Genomic DNA, 12,798 nt, shown 5'->3' on the forward strand with positions numbered 1-12,798 from the left:
TCTGATAACCTTTGAATTTTCAGCACATACAAGCAGCAAAAAGGATCTGTAAAATAGGAATGAATATATATAAATGAGGTGACAATAGGCTTGCCACACCATAAATGCCTTCATCTACCCCCAACAGACGGCTCAAGTTGAAAAATAAGCCTGCAAGAGAATGAGCAGGAATATGGTAATTCTAATTTGTAGATGACACAACGGGAAGTATGACTGACTATTGTGAACTCTCCTAGACTAAAGACAATAGAATGAAAACATGAATTAACAAGAGGTTTCATTAGCGAGCATAAGAAACGCTGGGCCTAGGCACCAAATCAGCCACATGCAGCTCACTCAGTACCTCCATGACTGCATCCTGATTTTGGTTTAGATCCCTTCCTTTTGGATGGGTGTTAGGTTTCTAATAGTCTCTTGAAAGGGTTTTCCCAAGATGAAGCACTTGATAACAGGGGCTAAGTTGGCACAGAGATTGAGCTAAAATAGTTGCTGGGTAGAATCCAAAGCTGCTGGTTTGAATCAGAACCCATCAGTACCACCCTTCCACTGACATGTACAGCTGTTCCAAGCAACAGAAGCTGCTGCTGCTACAGAGAGTGAGCAAGCAAACATTTTCCACAGCAGTTGTGTCTGCCTGAGGGAAACAACAGAAAATTCCATAGCTGCCCATTTTTTTCATCTTGGCTTGGAACAAGAGTGGGCTACATATGGTCCTGAAGACACACTCATTTAGCTCATCAGCAACCAATGCTTTTTTAAAAAACCACAAAAAAACTCAAGCTTAGCCTCAAGGACGTACAGCAACACGATAAATGTGATGCTATACAAAAGGCTGAAATAAAGTGAGGAAAACTATAAGATGACCAGAACAAGGATCAGGGACATTATAATGTTTTTAACGAGATGCAAGTTATGCTAATTATATCCAAACAGTATGTATGTATGTATATGCCACCCTTCCAAAGGTGGCTCAGGGTGGTTTATATTAAAATAAATACAAAACCGCCATTTTGGAAGGGCGGTATAGAAATAAGATAGATAGATAGAACAATTAAAATCAGAAACCAGTTGAAAAAATTACAATTAAAACTAGGTAACATTAATACTAACATATACAAAGCAATTTACAGACTCTGGCTAATGATATATTTACACGGAGGCCCTCAATGTTGCCCTTTCCAACAAGTTTTTGATACAGTTAGAGAACTTCTGTTCTAGAAAGAAAAACAGGAACTGGATGGTAAGGACAGAACATTAGATTCAAGATGTCAGGGAAGAGATGGACAAAACAAGATTCAAGAAACTTCTTTGCTCCATCCGTTTATTTGGAAGGAGTCAACTCCTCGGGCCATTCTGACTAGGTGCATTATCTACAGTCACTTTCCAGGCATTCTGCCAGCCTTTGGCAATACACACCCCACTCATTCTGCATGATGCTGTGATATCACTAACAACATGACTATATCACATCAAATGGCTTCAAGCATAAAATGGTTTGAATGATGAAAAGATAATGTCGATGCATAGAAACAACTTTAGTGTAGGAATCCCTTGCAGGATAGGGGCTTAAAAATCATTCGGCAAAGTGCATGCAGCATGGAGACTGTAAACTGTCATGCTCAGATTAACTCTTGTCTTTTGTCAGTTTCTGCAATGCTACACAGACATGGGCAAAAGATCAACCCGTGCTATCAAGTTGCATAAGCTATTTTTATTACTGTGGTTCTCCACCTAACAGTAATTTGGTAGCTGCTAATTTGGTTTCTTTAAATCCTTTGGCAGTCCCCAATAGACTGTTAAGGTATAAATATTCTGACAAAGGAGGGCTGAGTGTTTGTTTAAATTTCTTAGCTGGCTAGGTGTACTTATTCTGTAATTTCAAAAAAACAGTTAAAGGCAATTACACACACTCACAATATTATACCAATTCAAACTGAGAAGGACTCCAGTTAGACAAGCTAATTTGTTGGAAAGAACAGAGTAATTAGTAGTGCCAACCTGGCAGGTAAAAATGTAGTCATGCTCAGATGTTCAGTTTTCTACTTCATACACAACAATAACCCAGACTCTGCTTCAGAGACACAGGTTGAGGGTAATGATAAACAAAAGTAACAATTTTGAAGTGTTACCATGGAAACACCACAAGGACACAAAAATCTGCAGGCTGCAAGCCAAATAAAATACTGGTCTTGGTAAGGCAGTAAGGCAATTCTGCTTTCAGTAGATGGTCCTGAAGAACATAAAACAACCTTAGGCAAACAAAGCAAGGAATAAGTAACATCTCCAGCAAATAATTCCACTTTACAACAGCTCGCTTCCATCTATTCCTGTCTGCCTATCATCCAAATTTTGTCAATAAGCATGCCCAATACTTTCCAAAACTACTGAAGCTACACATTTATTTGTTTTACTGAACTGGTATTCAGACTTTTAAAAAAGGCTGCTAAGGGAAAGTGAAAATGGCATATTAGGCATCCTATTCTTTAATTTTATCATGTCTGTTGTGCAAAAATCCACAACAGGCAGAGGTTTTCTCCCCAAGCTATAAGCTCATTCTTTGGAAGAGTCTGAAAACTGGCAGTGTTTGCATGTTTAGATAGTTAAAGCTAGTTCTTATTGGAAATAATCTTTGGACACAAATGAATAAGATTGTGGCTAGAGTGCTGTACTGAATAAACAAAATCTATACTACCACTATTTTATCTTAGGTACACACTGAACTGAATTGCCTGAAGCTGACTTCATTCCAAAGGTGTTTGCCTTATATGGTGTAGTTGCTTTATTCATATACCCTTTTGCCTGGAGTAACTTGGCAATCTTCTTAAAGCATTTTGTTAATGGAAAGCTTGTGTCCCAATTAAAGAACAACTAGAGATCTGCAGCCAAGACCTGGCTGGTTAGTTAGAGTGAAAATATGCAAATCAAGCCACCTCGAGCACCACCCACCCATCCTCTTTAGTCTCTCCCTTCTCCATCCCACTGACTGTATGGCCCACTGCCCCACAACCTCCAAGTTCATTTCTGCCTATTCCCTTTTTGTTATTAGCAGTCATTCATGTCCCTAGAACCTCTGTAAGGTCTTCCTCATAACTAAACTGACCTCATAAAGCAGAACTGTTTTGTTTTTTGTTAATATTCTATTCTAACCCATTTCCTCTGGTCTCATTTCAGAAAGATTAAGGTTTATAGCTGCACCAGCTGTTTATCTAACCCAACTATTTGTCCCTAGACATAGGAGAGCTTTCTCACACTGGCTTGCAGCGGTGCACTGCCCTCAGCAGTGCTGGATGGAAGATACAAGAAAATACCTCTTCCAGAATGTTTGTGCCCCTGTGGTTAGGGGACAGTAGAAACAATGGGGCATGTCCTCCTATCCTGTCAGTTTTATAGGGATATCCGTAACGTTTTTATTTCCCCAATTTTAATCGTTGCCAGGATAAGCTGATCAATGTTATTTTTCTTTATTGCTCTCTGATTACACCTCTGCATTACGTATAATGTTGCTAGATATTGTGCTGCAGCATATAGAATACATTGTGAGTTGACTATAATTTGATTATAGAAACAGCACATTACTGAGGTTAGTTAAGGGGTTGGTTTACTGCCATAGTTTAAGCTGTTTAATATTTTAACACTCAATGTTAGTGCAACTTTTAAACTGTATCTAAATCTGTTGTACTTTATGTTGGTCAAAGACCGAAATAAAGCATCTCTCTCTCTCTCTCTCTCTCTCTGTCACTGAAGATTCTCAGTCAGTTATCGAGGCGCGTGCTCCTTTTCCTCCAAGAAAAAGAAAAATGACAGCTTTTAGCCTGCTGATGATTAAAGATGAGTTTCAAAATTAAATATTCACCATCATCTGCTGCTTTCTACAAAGAAAAATTATACAGTATTTAACGGTATATAAATTATCATTGTTTTGAATGGCTTTAAAAGTATTTCAGGTAAGCTGCATCACTGTCTGTCACTGAATTTATAAGTTGTTTCTTCTGTTTATTTATTTATTTTTATTTAACATATTTTTGTGTGGGAGGATGGCAGTGTACAAGAAAAAACTTTAAAAAGCAAACTCACTCAGTTCCCTTTAACATGAGAATATTACACAAGTGAATCAGGTGGTTTTGCCTTTCCCATAAGAGTTAAGTCATTTTATAATACGAAAAACACATTCTTTAAAAGACCTGACCTCCCTCACCCTTCTTTCTCTGCAAAGGTCAAAAGGTTCTGAGAATAATGTTAAACAACTGGTTATACTGGCTACAGTAGAAATTAAAATTATGGGATGTTTAAATATAATTAGCAAATAATTATGTCAAACCTTGCTCACATTGCTTTAGTTTTTGTTTTATTTTTATATTCTGCTCTTCCTCCAAAAAGCACAGAGCAGAGTACATGGTTATGTAGGTTTCATAAATTGCCCTCAACTAGAAATGATAATAATGGATTGATTACTGATAAATTGGATAGTTATGTAATGATAATTTGACTACTGGAGCAGTGTTCCATGCTTTAACTGCCCTTCAACACACACAACTTTTTTCTAATTTAAACACAACATTGTGGACCACATTAGAAGTTAATAGCTTTAAGCAGTGCTTCACATGCTTATTCTTCACAATGTATGCTGTGCTAAATGAAACAGACCCATGTCAACGCAAAAAAATTCTGGTACAGTATATTGTTTTCTTTATACTGAGCAAAAGCCTCTATAACTTTACATTTCTCTGGCTTTTCTTGGCCCGGAGGGGGTGGGGGCAAACTGAATCAATTGATAGGTGCACACATATGGAGTTAAACATCTATCATTCTGCAAGGAAACTCCACGGCCTTAGGAAATCATTATCAAAGTCACAGTGTTCCTGGTAATTCTGGTAATAAACTAATTAATTTCAACCCTACTGTAAAGTGCCACCACATTAGAAGGAAAAAGGCAAGCACAATTTAGGTACAACTTTCTACACAAAAAAGGGGAAGACTATTGCATACAAATTACACGAATTAAAATAAACCGCCAGTAGTATGATGTCACCTACAGAACTATTATGACCTCTTTTTATATTAAGGCAGGCTCAGAACAACTGTGTCTTGTTTGGGTCTCCATGCACCACTAAATTCCATTCACATGAGAAAAAACAGACCAGATGATCCTTCCCTGAAAGGCATTTTTAAAATAAATCAGCCACAGTTCTTAACACAGAGTACAGCTGCTCAACCACCACCACCCGCCCAGCTTGCAACACACAATGCCAGTACACCATTTCAATTTCCTGCCTGTAACAGGAAATATATTAACTTTATTGCAGGAGGCATTCTATCATTCTGAACTGAATACCCTTCAGAAACATCCTCAGAACTTTCACTAATTATATACTTTGTAAATCTTGGAAAGGATTCATATATTTACTACAGTATTTTATAATTTAATTACTCAAACCGGCAAAAAGCCAAAATAAGACTCATTTGAACTTGAGAAAACCAGCAGAAAGGAATGAAAATATCCTATCATGCCCCCCCTCCAAAAAAATAGAAACTGAAAAAACATCAAGACAGACAGTTAAATTGAGGGAATAGGGAACAAAGTTTGGCATAATTGTGCTATATTCTATACCAAATATCTAATAAAAAGCGTGAAGCTGTATTAGGGCATACTGCTGCACTAATTACAGAACTCTTAGAAACCATTTTTATCAAGATAATGCAAGATTTAAAAATATAAAGCTTCAACCAAAATCTTTTTTTTTTTTTTGCTTCTAAGTGCCTTTCAGTCATTTTGTATTTTCACAAGTCATCAGTAACACAAATAGATTTTCAGTTTTGCCTCCCTGAGGACTCGTCGAAGGCTCTCCTATATAATTTAAAATCAAGAGAGCCCAATTCAACTACATTTCCAAATAGAAAGATAAGTACAGAGAAAACAAAGTCCAGCCTGTAACCTAACAACTACACAAATGAGTACGCCTCCATCCCTCCCCCCCACCCTCGACTGAGCAGGTTACAACTCTCTTTGTCATCAGCAGTATGGTGTTAACGACGAAGAAATCCTGCAACTGAAGCACTTACAGCGTTCCCAGATCTGGGTCACGATAATTTCTGCCAAGGTCGCTTATATAACAAAGCTATCTTCAAACATACAAAGGAGCCATCAGCTAGCAATCCATAGAAGAGAAAATGTCTGGAACGATACTTTTCGTCTGCATACAGCACAGCAGACACCAAAATGAGAAGCTAGCCCTCTGCTTACGACATGTTGAAAGAAGGGAAGAGGCGGTGCTCTGTGAACTGTAACTAATCCCCCGTCACAGGTGGTGATGGAGTCACTTCCAGCACGAGTCACATTACTGATTACTCATTTGGCTGGGCTAGCCAGAGAGTGGGTCATAATTTTAACTACAGACAAAGCCAGACTGGAGGAGAGACTGACAGCTCAAGTTTAATACCCTGTACAGAAAATGTAGATCTCAGGTTTCCACTTTCCTGAATTACTTACAGATGATCCTGTGCATGTTTATTCAAAACTAAGTCCCACTGATTTGTGAGTCTTACTCTCAGGTAAATGTGAATACAATTGAAATAAAGCAATCACATAACACAGTAGGCTACAGTTTTTTTCTTCTTCCGGGGGGGGGGGGGAAATGCACGTTTACACTCTGCAACAAAAACAACATTGCAGTTTAGTTTTTGACTCTAATTACAGTCTCATCTTCTAAACTATGAAATCAGTTAAATTATTCAAGTCCCATTATGAAGAGCATGTAGTTTGGGCAAACTTGGACTCTAAACTGCACTGCAGCCAATTAATGCTCTGAACTCCTTGGAAGAACTAGTCACTGTATCAAAATGCTGTTCAATTTATTAATATAGGGGAATTTTACTCACCATTCATCTGGGACCGACGCAGGTGTGCAAAAGACCACGGGTGGGTGCTTCCCTGTTCCCAGCAGCCTGTGCACGGCATCAGCACGCACATGGCTGCCACGCACGCACGGTGGCCATGTGCGTGCTGATGGCAAGCACAGGCTGCTGGGAACAGGGAAGCACCCACCCGTGGTCTTTTGCATGCCAGCACCGGTCCCAAATTAGTGGTGGGGCAGCCTGCATTCCTCCTTTTTATAGGTATCAATCCCTGCCCCACTAGAATGGCTTGGGTGCACCTGCCCAACCTGGCTTGGTGTTTCCATCATGAGGCGCCTAACTGGTTCGGGAACATCCCTAGGCTGGCCTAGGCTGTTCATGTAGAGCACCGTGAGACATACTCTCTCACCCAGCCTAACCCAACTCCTAAGCCCAGCTCTTAGCCGAGGAGACAGGGAGAACAAGGAGACACAGAGATGCACCAGGAGTGCCTGTCCTGATGGGGGAATCTCCCAAGGCGCTCATCAGATGGTGCCTTGTGGAATATACGGACTGGAAAAAGGAGTCCTGACCTCTGTTGATCCGTGCTGCTCCTGGCAGCGCAGGTCATATGGGCACGCAACTCATGTGCTGCAGAAACAAAGTTCAGTGATCTGGGGGAACCTGCATCCCGCCCACCTGCCCACTCGGTCATGTCAATAGCCCCCAAAGCCGAAAAGCAACCCACCAAAAAACCTAACAACTGAGAGCTGGCAAATAAAATCCAAAACAGCTAAAAGGCTGGTAAAAGAGTTGTGTCTTTAATAAAGGACAGAAGGTAAACAAACCATTGTATCCTACAACTTAAAATATAGTGGCTTTGTATTGGTTTCCTTTTGATACCGCTTAGACAGTAGCAGGTGAACCAAAGAAACGAAAATCAATGATTAAACTGTAGGGCCAAGTCTTCAAAGACATAACTAATTTTTAATTCAGCTCTTTCTGGAATACTGTACAGCAGTGTCCCCACCTCCACCCCTGCCCTTTACAATATATGCTGGCATTGCAGGAAGGAGGAACATAAGAAAACAAGTTGAATTGCCAAATACCAGCATAACATTCTCAAGACTTTTCAATCAAGAAATAGGACATTCTGCATTACAGAAAAAACAAATCCTGTAGTCAGCAGATTGATTTTGTATTATTTTCTTGACAAATAATACAAAATAGTACAGTATGTGCTGTCATACTGCATGGGTCCAAAGGACATGAGGTCTAAGATGCACTGGAATGATGATGAGAATCAACATAAAGCAAGAGAATATTTTTGTATGCTAGTGGTCATCTTATCTGCCAATTTTTTTTTTTAAAGGATATTGGGTTACTGCTACTCTCCCTGTTATAACCATGAATCCACAGACACACCCATTTTGAGCAGCATGCAGCTGCACACAACTATTATTAGACTACAGTACTTTTAAGGTAATTACTATTTTAAATATTTGTAGACAAACACAAAAATGATATAGATGAATAAATGAGATCAATTTGCTTTCTTGGCATATTTTTCTATTAAATAATAGAACATTTTATGTTGCATGGAAAATAAATCCTTTAGACCAACTGGTATTACTAAAACATCATGTGATGATGCCCACAACACACACATCTAGGAAGATAAGGCTGTTCAGAAGAAAAAAATCAAGGGAAGAGCAGAGGAGGTGCTGCTCTATATGTACTGACATGTGCTTCAAAATTAGGAAAGATGTAAGAAATGCTTCACTGAGTGACTCTGTATGCTACACAAATACAAAAGAATAGTGGTGGATGTCTACTCTTAACTTTCAAGTGAGTAGGGACAAGAGAGAAGAAGAGATGATGTTGAAACTATTTGCTCAACCTAAAGAAGCATCCAAAGAACAAGATCTGATTGTTTTTCAGTTATCCAATCTCTCTGCTGAGGAAGGAAGCAATATGGCTAAGCAACAATTGTTAGGCACATTCCTGGAAAATCTTGGACACAATTTGTTGCACCAAAAGATGGCACCTAGTTGGAAATAAAGCTATTTTAGATTTGGTTCTCAGATAGCAAAGAACTAATTGTGTAAAGTGGAAGGTCATCAAAATGAAAGCAATTGTGACACAATAGCCAAGATCAGTCAATAATGAAGCACAATGGACTTTTAAGAACATTTTAAAGGGGGAAAGTAACAACATCTAGTGGGTATCTGGGACAAGGGGTCTGGGAGAAATGGCTTTTCCTAAAAGACTGCTTAAGGCAAAGGAGAGTACTATAACATTACATGTGAAAGTAAAGAAGCTTCAAAATGAATCCAAACAGGTTCAAATCAAGCGAACATGTATGATAAATACAATCCTATCCTGTGGCAGAATGAAGCTGTTTTACCTTCTAGCTGAATACAGTAATCAAACTCAGAGATGTCAGAGAAGAATTACTCTGTGTCTTAAGAAGAGATTAAGTGAGCTGCAGCAGAGCTATGCAAATGGGGTTAATGGAATCAAATTAGTATTCCCTATATGGAGCTTGTTCAGAACTAAGATATAACTAGAGACCTTTGAGGATAAATGTTTTTCTCAAAACCAAAAGAGCCAGCAAAATTTGTGGAAACCTTTCCTACTCCCAACAAGTGGAAAGAGACTCATTCAAGGAAGGAAGGAAGGAAGGAAGGAACTGAAAATAAAGCCCAACACATTTGCTTAACAAGATATACTTTCAAGACTCCCACCCTCTAAGAGGTGATGTCATCATTAATAAATAGATGCCCCGATCACCTTTTGCGCCGTATATTCCACACTCAGGCATGACGATGGGGGCATTCTGTAAGAAGGAATGACTCAGCCAACGTGAGATGGTTGTTTTCATTCTCATACATCAGGAAACAGATGCAGGATTTTCAATGTGTATTATACTGGCACAGTTGTGCCAGTACAGTTAAGATGGAGGGTAGTTTCAACATTCCACCACTTTTAAAAACCTGAACTTTCTATTGCTTATAAAATCAAAATTATTTGTCCAATCTGTCTGGACAGCCACACACATTCACTAGGTGACAAGGAATACCTTCCCTGCAAATTTGGTGAAGATGCGTTGAAAAATGGCTTAAAGCAGTTTTCCTCTTTTGAACAGTGGTTTAAAGGGCTGGCAATATTCTTTCAGACTGAGAAAGTGGTATTTAAATAATTTTGTAGTTTTTTGCAGTTTATGTAGTTTCAGCTTTTATACTGCACAAGTAAATTTTAGCCCGTTGAATAACGGGCGCTAGGAAGGGAAGGGCAAATTAGCGGCCGGGCGGACTCTGGGGGCGCCGCTGCCGGTCTGGTCCGGGCCGCCCCTGCCTCACATTCCCGGCCGGTCTCCCCAGCCGGGCAAGGGTCCCAAGGACTCCCAGCCGCCCGGCTTTGGCGGCGGCACCAGGCCGTGGCCATGGCTCCGCCGCTGCCTTGGCCGCACCGCGTCCTCTGGCTGAGGCGGCGGCTTCGCCGCCACCTCGGCCAGTGTCCCCCACCGGCGCTTACCCGGCTTCTTCGGGGAGGCCGCTTCTGGCTGCCCAAGATGGCCGCCGGGTGCTGGCGGTCGTGTCTCCTAGCGCATGCCCAGAACAGGCGAGGCACAAACTCTCCTAGCGCATGCCCAGAACAGGCGAGGCACAAACGCACGCTTGGTGTCCGTCCACGGACGGACACCAAGCGTTTTATTAGAGAGGATGCCAGAAAAGTGCCTTTTGTAAATTCCTCTTAAGAGACTGAAAAATGCATCTTTACTGCTAGAGAAGTCTGTGCAGTAGGACTTTTGAAGCTGCAGTGCCAACAGCATTGCCCACAACCAGTATGGTGATCAGCTCCTTCCCTGTCCAAACCTTGAGAGCACAGCCCTTCAGTTTCCTTCCCTGCCCTCTTCTTTTCTTTCCCCACTGTAGCTATCTATATATTTAATCCTCGTAGACGTGCCCGTCCTGATGCGTGGAAAGTGTCCCGGCACCCAGCAGATTGGCTGGGCGGTGGAGGCTCATGCGCAGCAGGACTCAGGAAGCCGTTGAGCTGCTGCTGGGGGAAATGGTGGCAGGCGGCGGGACCAGCCACAGCGAGTAGGCAGTGGCGGGCCCTGCACAGCCACCAGGGTCAGGAGACGGCTAGGCCGCCAGGAAGAGGAGGCGGCAGCGGCAGGAGTGAAAGGGCCAGCAAGCTGGCCCGAAACTGCAGGTGGGGAGCAGGAGAAACAGGCCAGGCGGGCATCAGAGATGCCTGGGGGAAGCGTTAGGGAGAAGGGGCTAAAGGTGGGGGGTGGGACAGTCAGAGAGAACTAGGGGCACAGATGCTATGCGCCCAGTCAGCGAGTACCTTTTAATATGACTTAGGAAAAGTGCTGTTCAACTCTGGTCATTGGTTACTCCATGGTCATTGGCTCTTCAAAACCATGTGCATTTCATCCCAACCTCCAATCAAAACTGGCATGCTACTCTGTGCTGCTAGGTATAAGTAGGAGGTGGAAGGGGGCGAGGAGATGAGCTCCATTCACTTGACTGCGAAGGGCTCCTCTAGGCTGCAGAGTGTGTCTCTCTCCGGTGTGTGTTGGGGGGAATGGTTGTTGTGCACATGCATATGGGTGGGGTGTGTGTGTGTGTGTGTGTGTGTGTGTGTGTGTGTGTGTGTGTGAGAGAGAGAGAGAGAGAGAGAGAGAGAGAGAGAGAGAGAGAATGGCTGCAGTGTGTGTGTGTGCGTGCGCGTGCACGCACGTGTGCAGTGTGCGCGCACAGTTAAGATAAAAAGCATCTCAACCCTCATGCTAAACCATCCCCTAAGGGGAATATCTTACAGCACTCACATGTAGTCATCCATCCAAATGCAAACCAAGGTGGACCCTGCTTAGCAAAGAGGACAATTCATGCTTACTGCCATTCATGCTTCCTTTAACTCACATAAAACGTGGGTTTGATGTAATAGAGTAATTAAAACATGAACTATTAACTGGAAACCCCAAGCCCCAGTCATGATCTCACTGGGTGACCCTCAGTAAGCTACAGTCTTGGATCAGACCCTTATAACTCAGGAATAGTAATAGGGGCCTATTTTCCATGGTTGATTCAAGTATGACAAAAAATTTGAGCACTTAAGTGCTATCTCTCTCTCTCTCTCTCTCATATAATTCTACCGCTTCTACTACATAATGTTGGTTTGTTTCTCTCCCATTGCTTCCAAATAGGACCAATAATGCAGAATGTTGCAGTCACTACTGTGATGAGGCACAATAATCAAGTGTTTTCGGATAATACCTGATTCTCACTAGTGCACAGAATACCTGAGGCAAAGCAGTTTATTTATCTATAATGCCAAGACAAACATATTCAAACACCATCAAGACTTACTGAAGCTCAAGCTTTATTAACACCATTCAACACAGAACACTGGTAACTGTTGTAATAATACTACTAAAAATATAGGTTATGTTTCAAGCTCAAGGGACTCATTCATATGATCAGAGCTATTGCATCAAGTTCTTCTTCTAAATCAACCACCCAAATTTTGCACAGCAGGGGATTCCAGGATGTTTTAGATACACTGCTTGCTATCCATGCCATATACTGCATACGCATATTCAGAGATAAACCAAGGAAGTAAAGATTCCCTTATTATCCAGAGGCTTCACTCACTTCCCATTTACTTTAACCACTGATTAACTTCTTGGTGCGTAAAACTACAGCAATTTAAGAGGTTACCAAAGGTAAAGCAAGCACTTCAATATTTTAATGGTGTTGTCCGAGAAGATCCTGGCAAGGTTGGTGAAGATATAGCATCAGGGACGTATCTAGGGGTAGGGCAGGCAGGGCACGTACCCTGGGCGCCACTTGAAGGGGGGCGCCATTTTGTAGTATTAATTTTTTTTTAAAGGCTGCCAAAAACAAAATGGCCACCGTGCATGCTCAAAAGGCCTCTGAGAGGCCCTAGGTC

General features: G+C 41.5%; 1 protein-coding gene across 2 annotated transcripts in view; it reads right to left on the reverse strand.

Annotated features, from left to right (window-relative positions):
- JMJD1C (jumonji domain containing 1C) overlaps positions 1 to 12,798 on the reverse strand; it is a 236,876-nt gene that overhangs the window by 117,819 nt on the left and 106,259 nt on the right. Inside the window, exon 1 of one of the 2 annotated variants that reach the window (XM_053309758.1) lies at positions 6,061 to 6,228. The exons of the other annotated variant lie outside the window; for it this stretch is intronic. The gene's annotated coding sequence lies outside the window, so the exon portion shown is untranslated. Of the gene's footprint in view, positions 1 to 6,060; positions 6,229 to 12,798 lie in introns of those variants that run through there. 2 annotated transcript variants of the gene reach the window in all.

The sequence above is a fragment of the Hemicordylus capensis genome, chromosome 3 (genome assembly GCF_027244095.1).
Source record: "Hemicordylus capensis ecotype Gifberg chromosome 3, rHemCap1.1.pri, whole genome shotgun sequence".
In the NCBI taxonomy this organism is placed as follows: Eukaryota; Metazoa; Chordata; class Lepidosauria; order Squamata; family Cordylidae; genus Hemicordylus; species Hemicordylus capensis.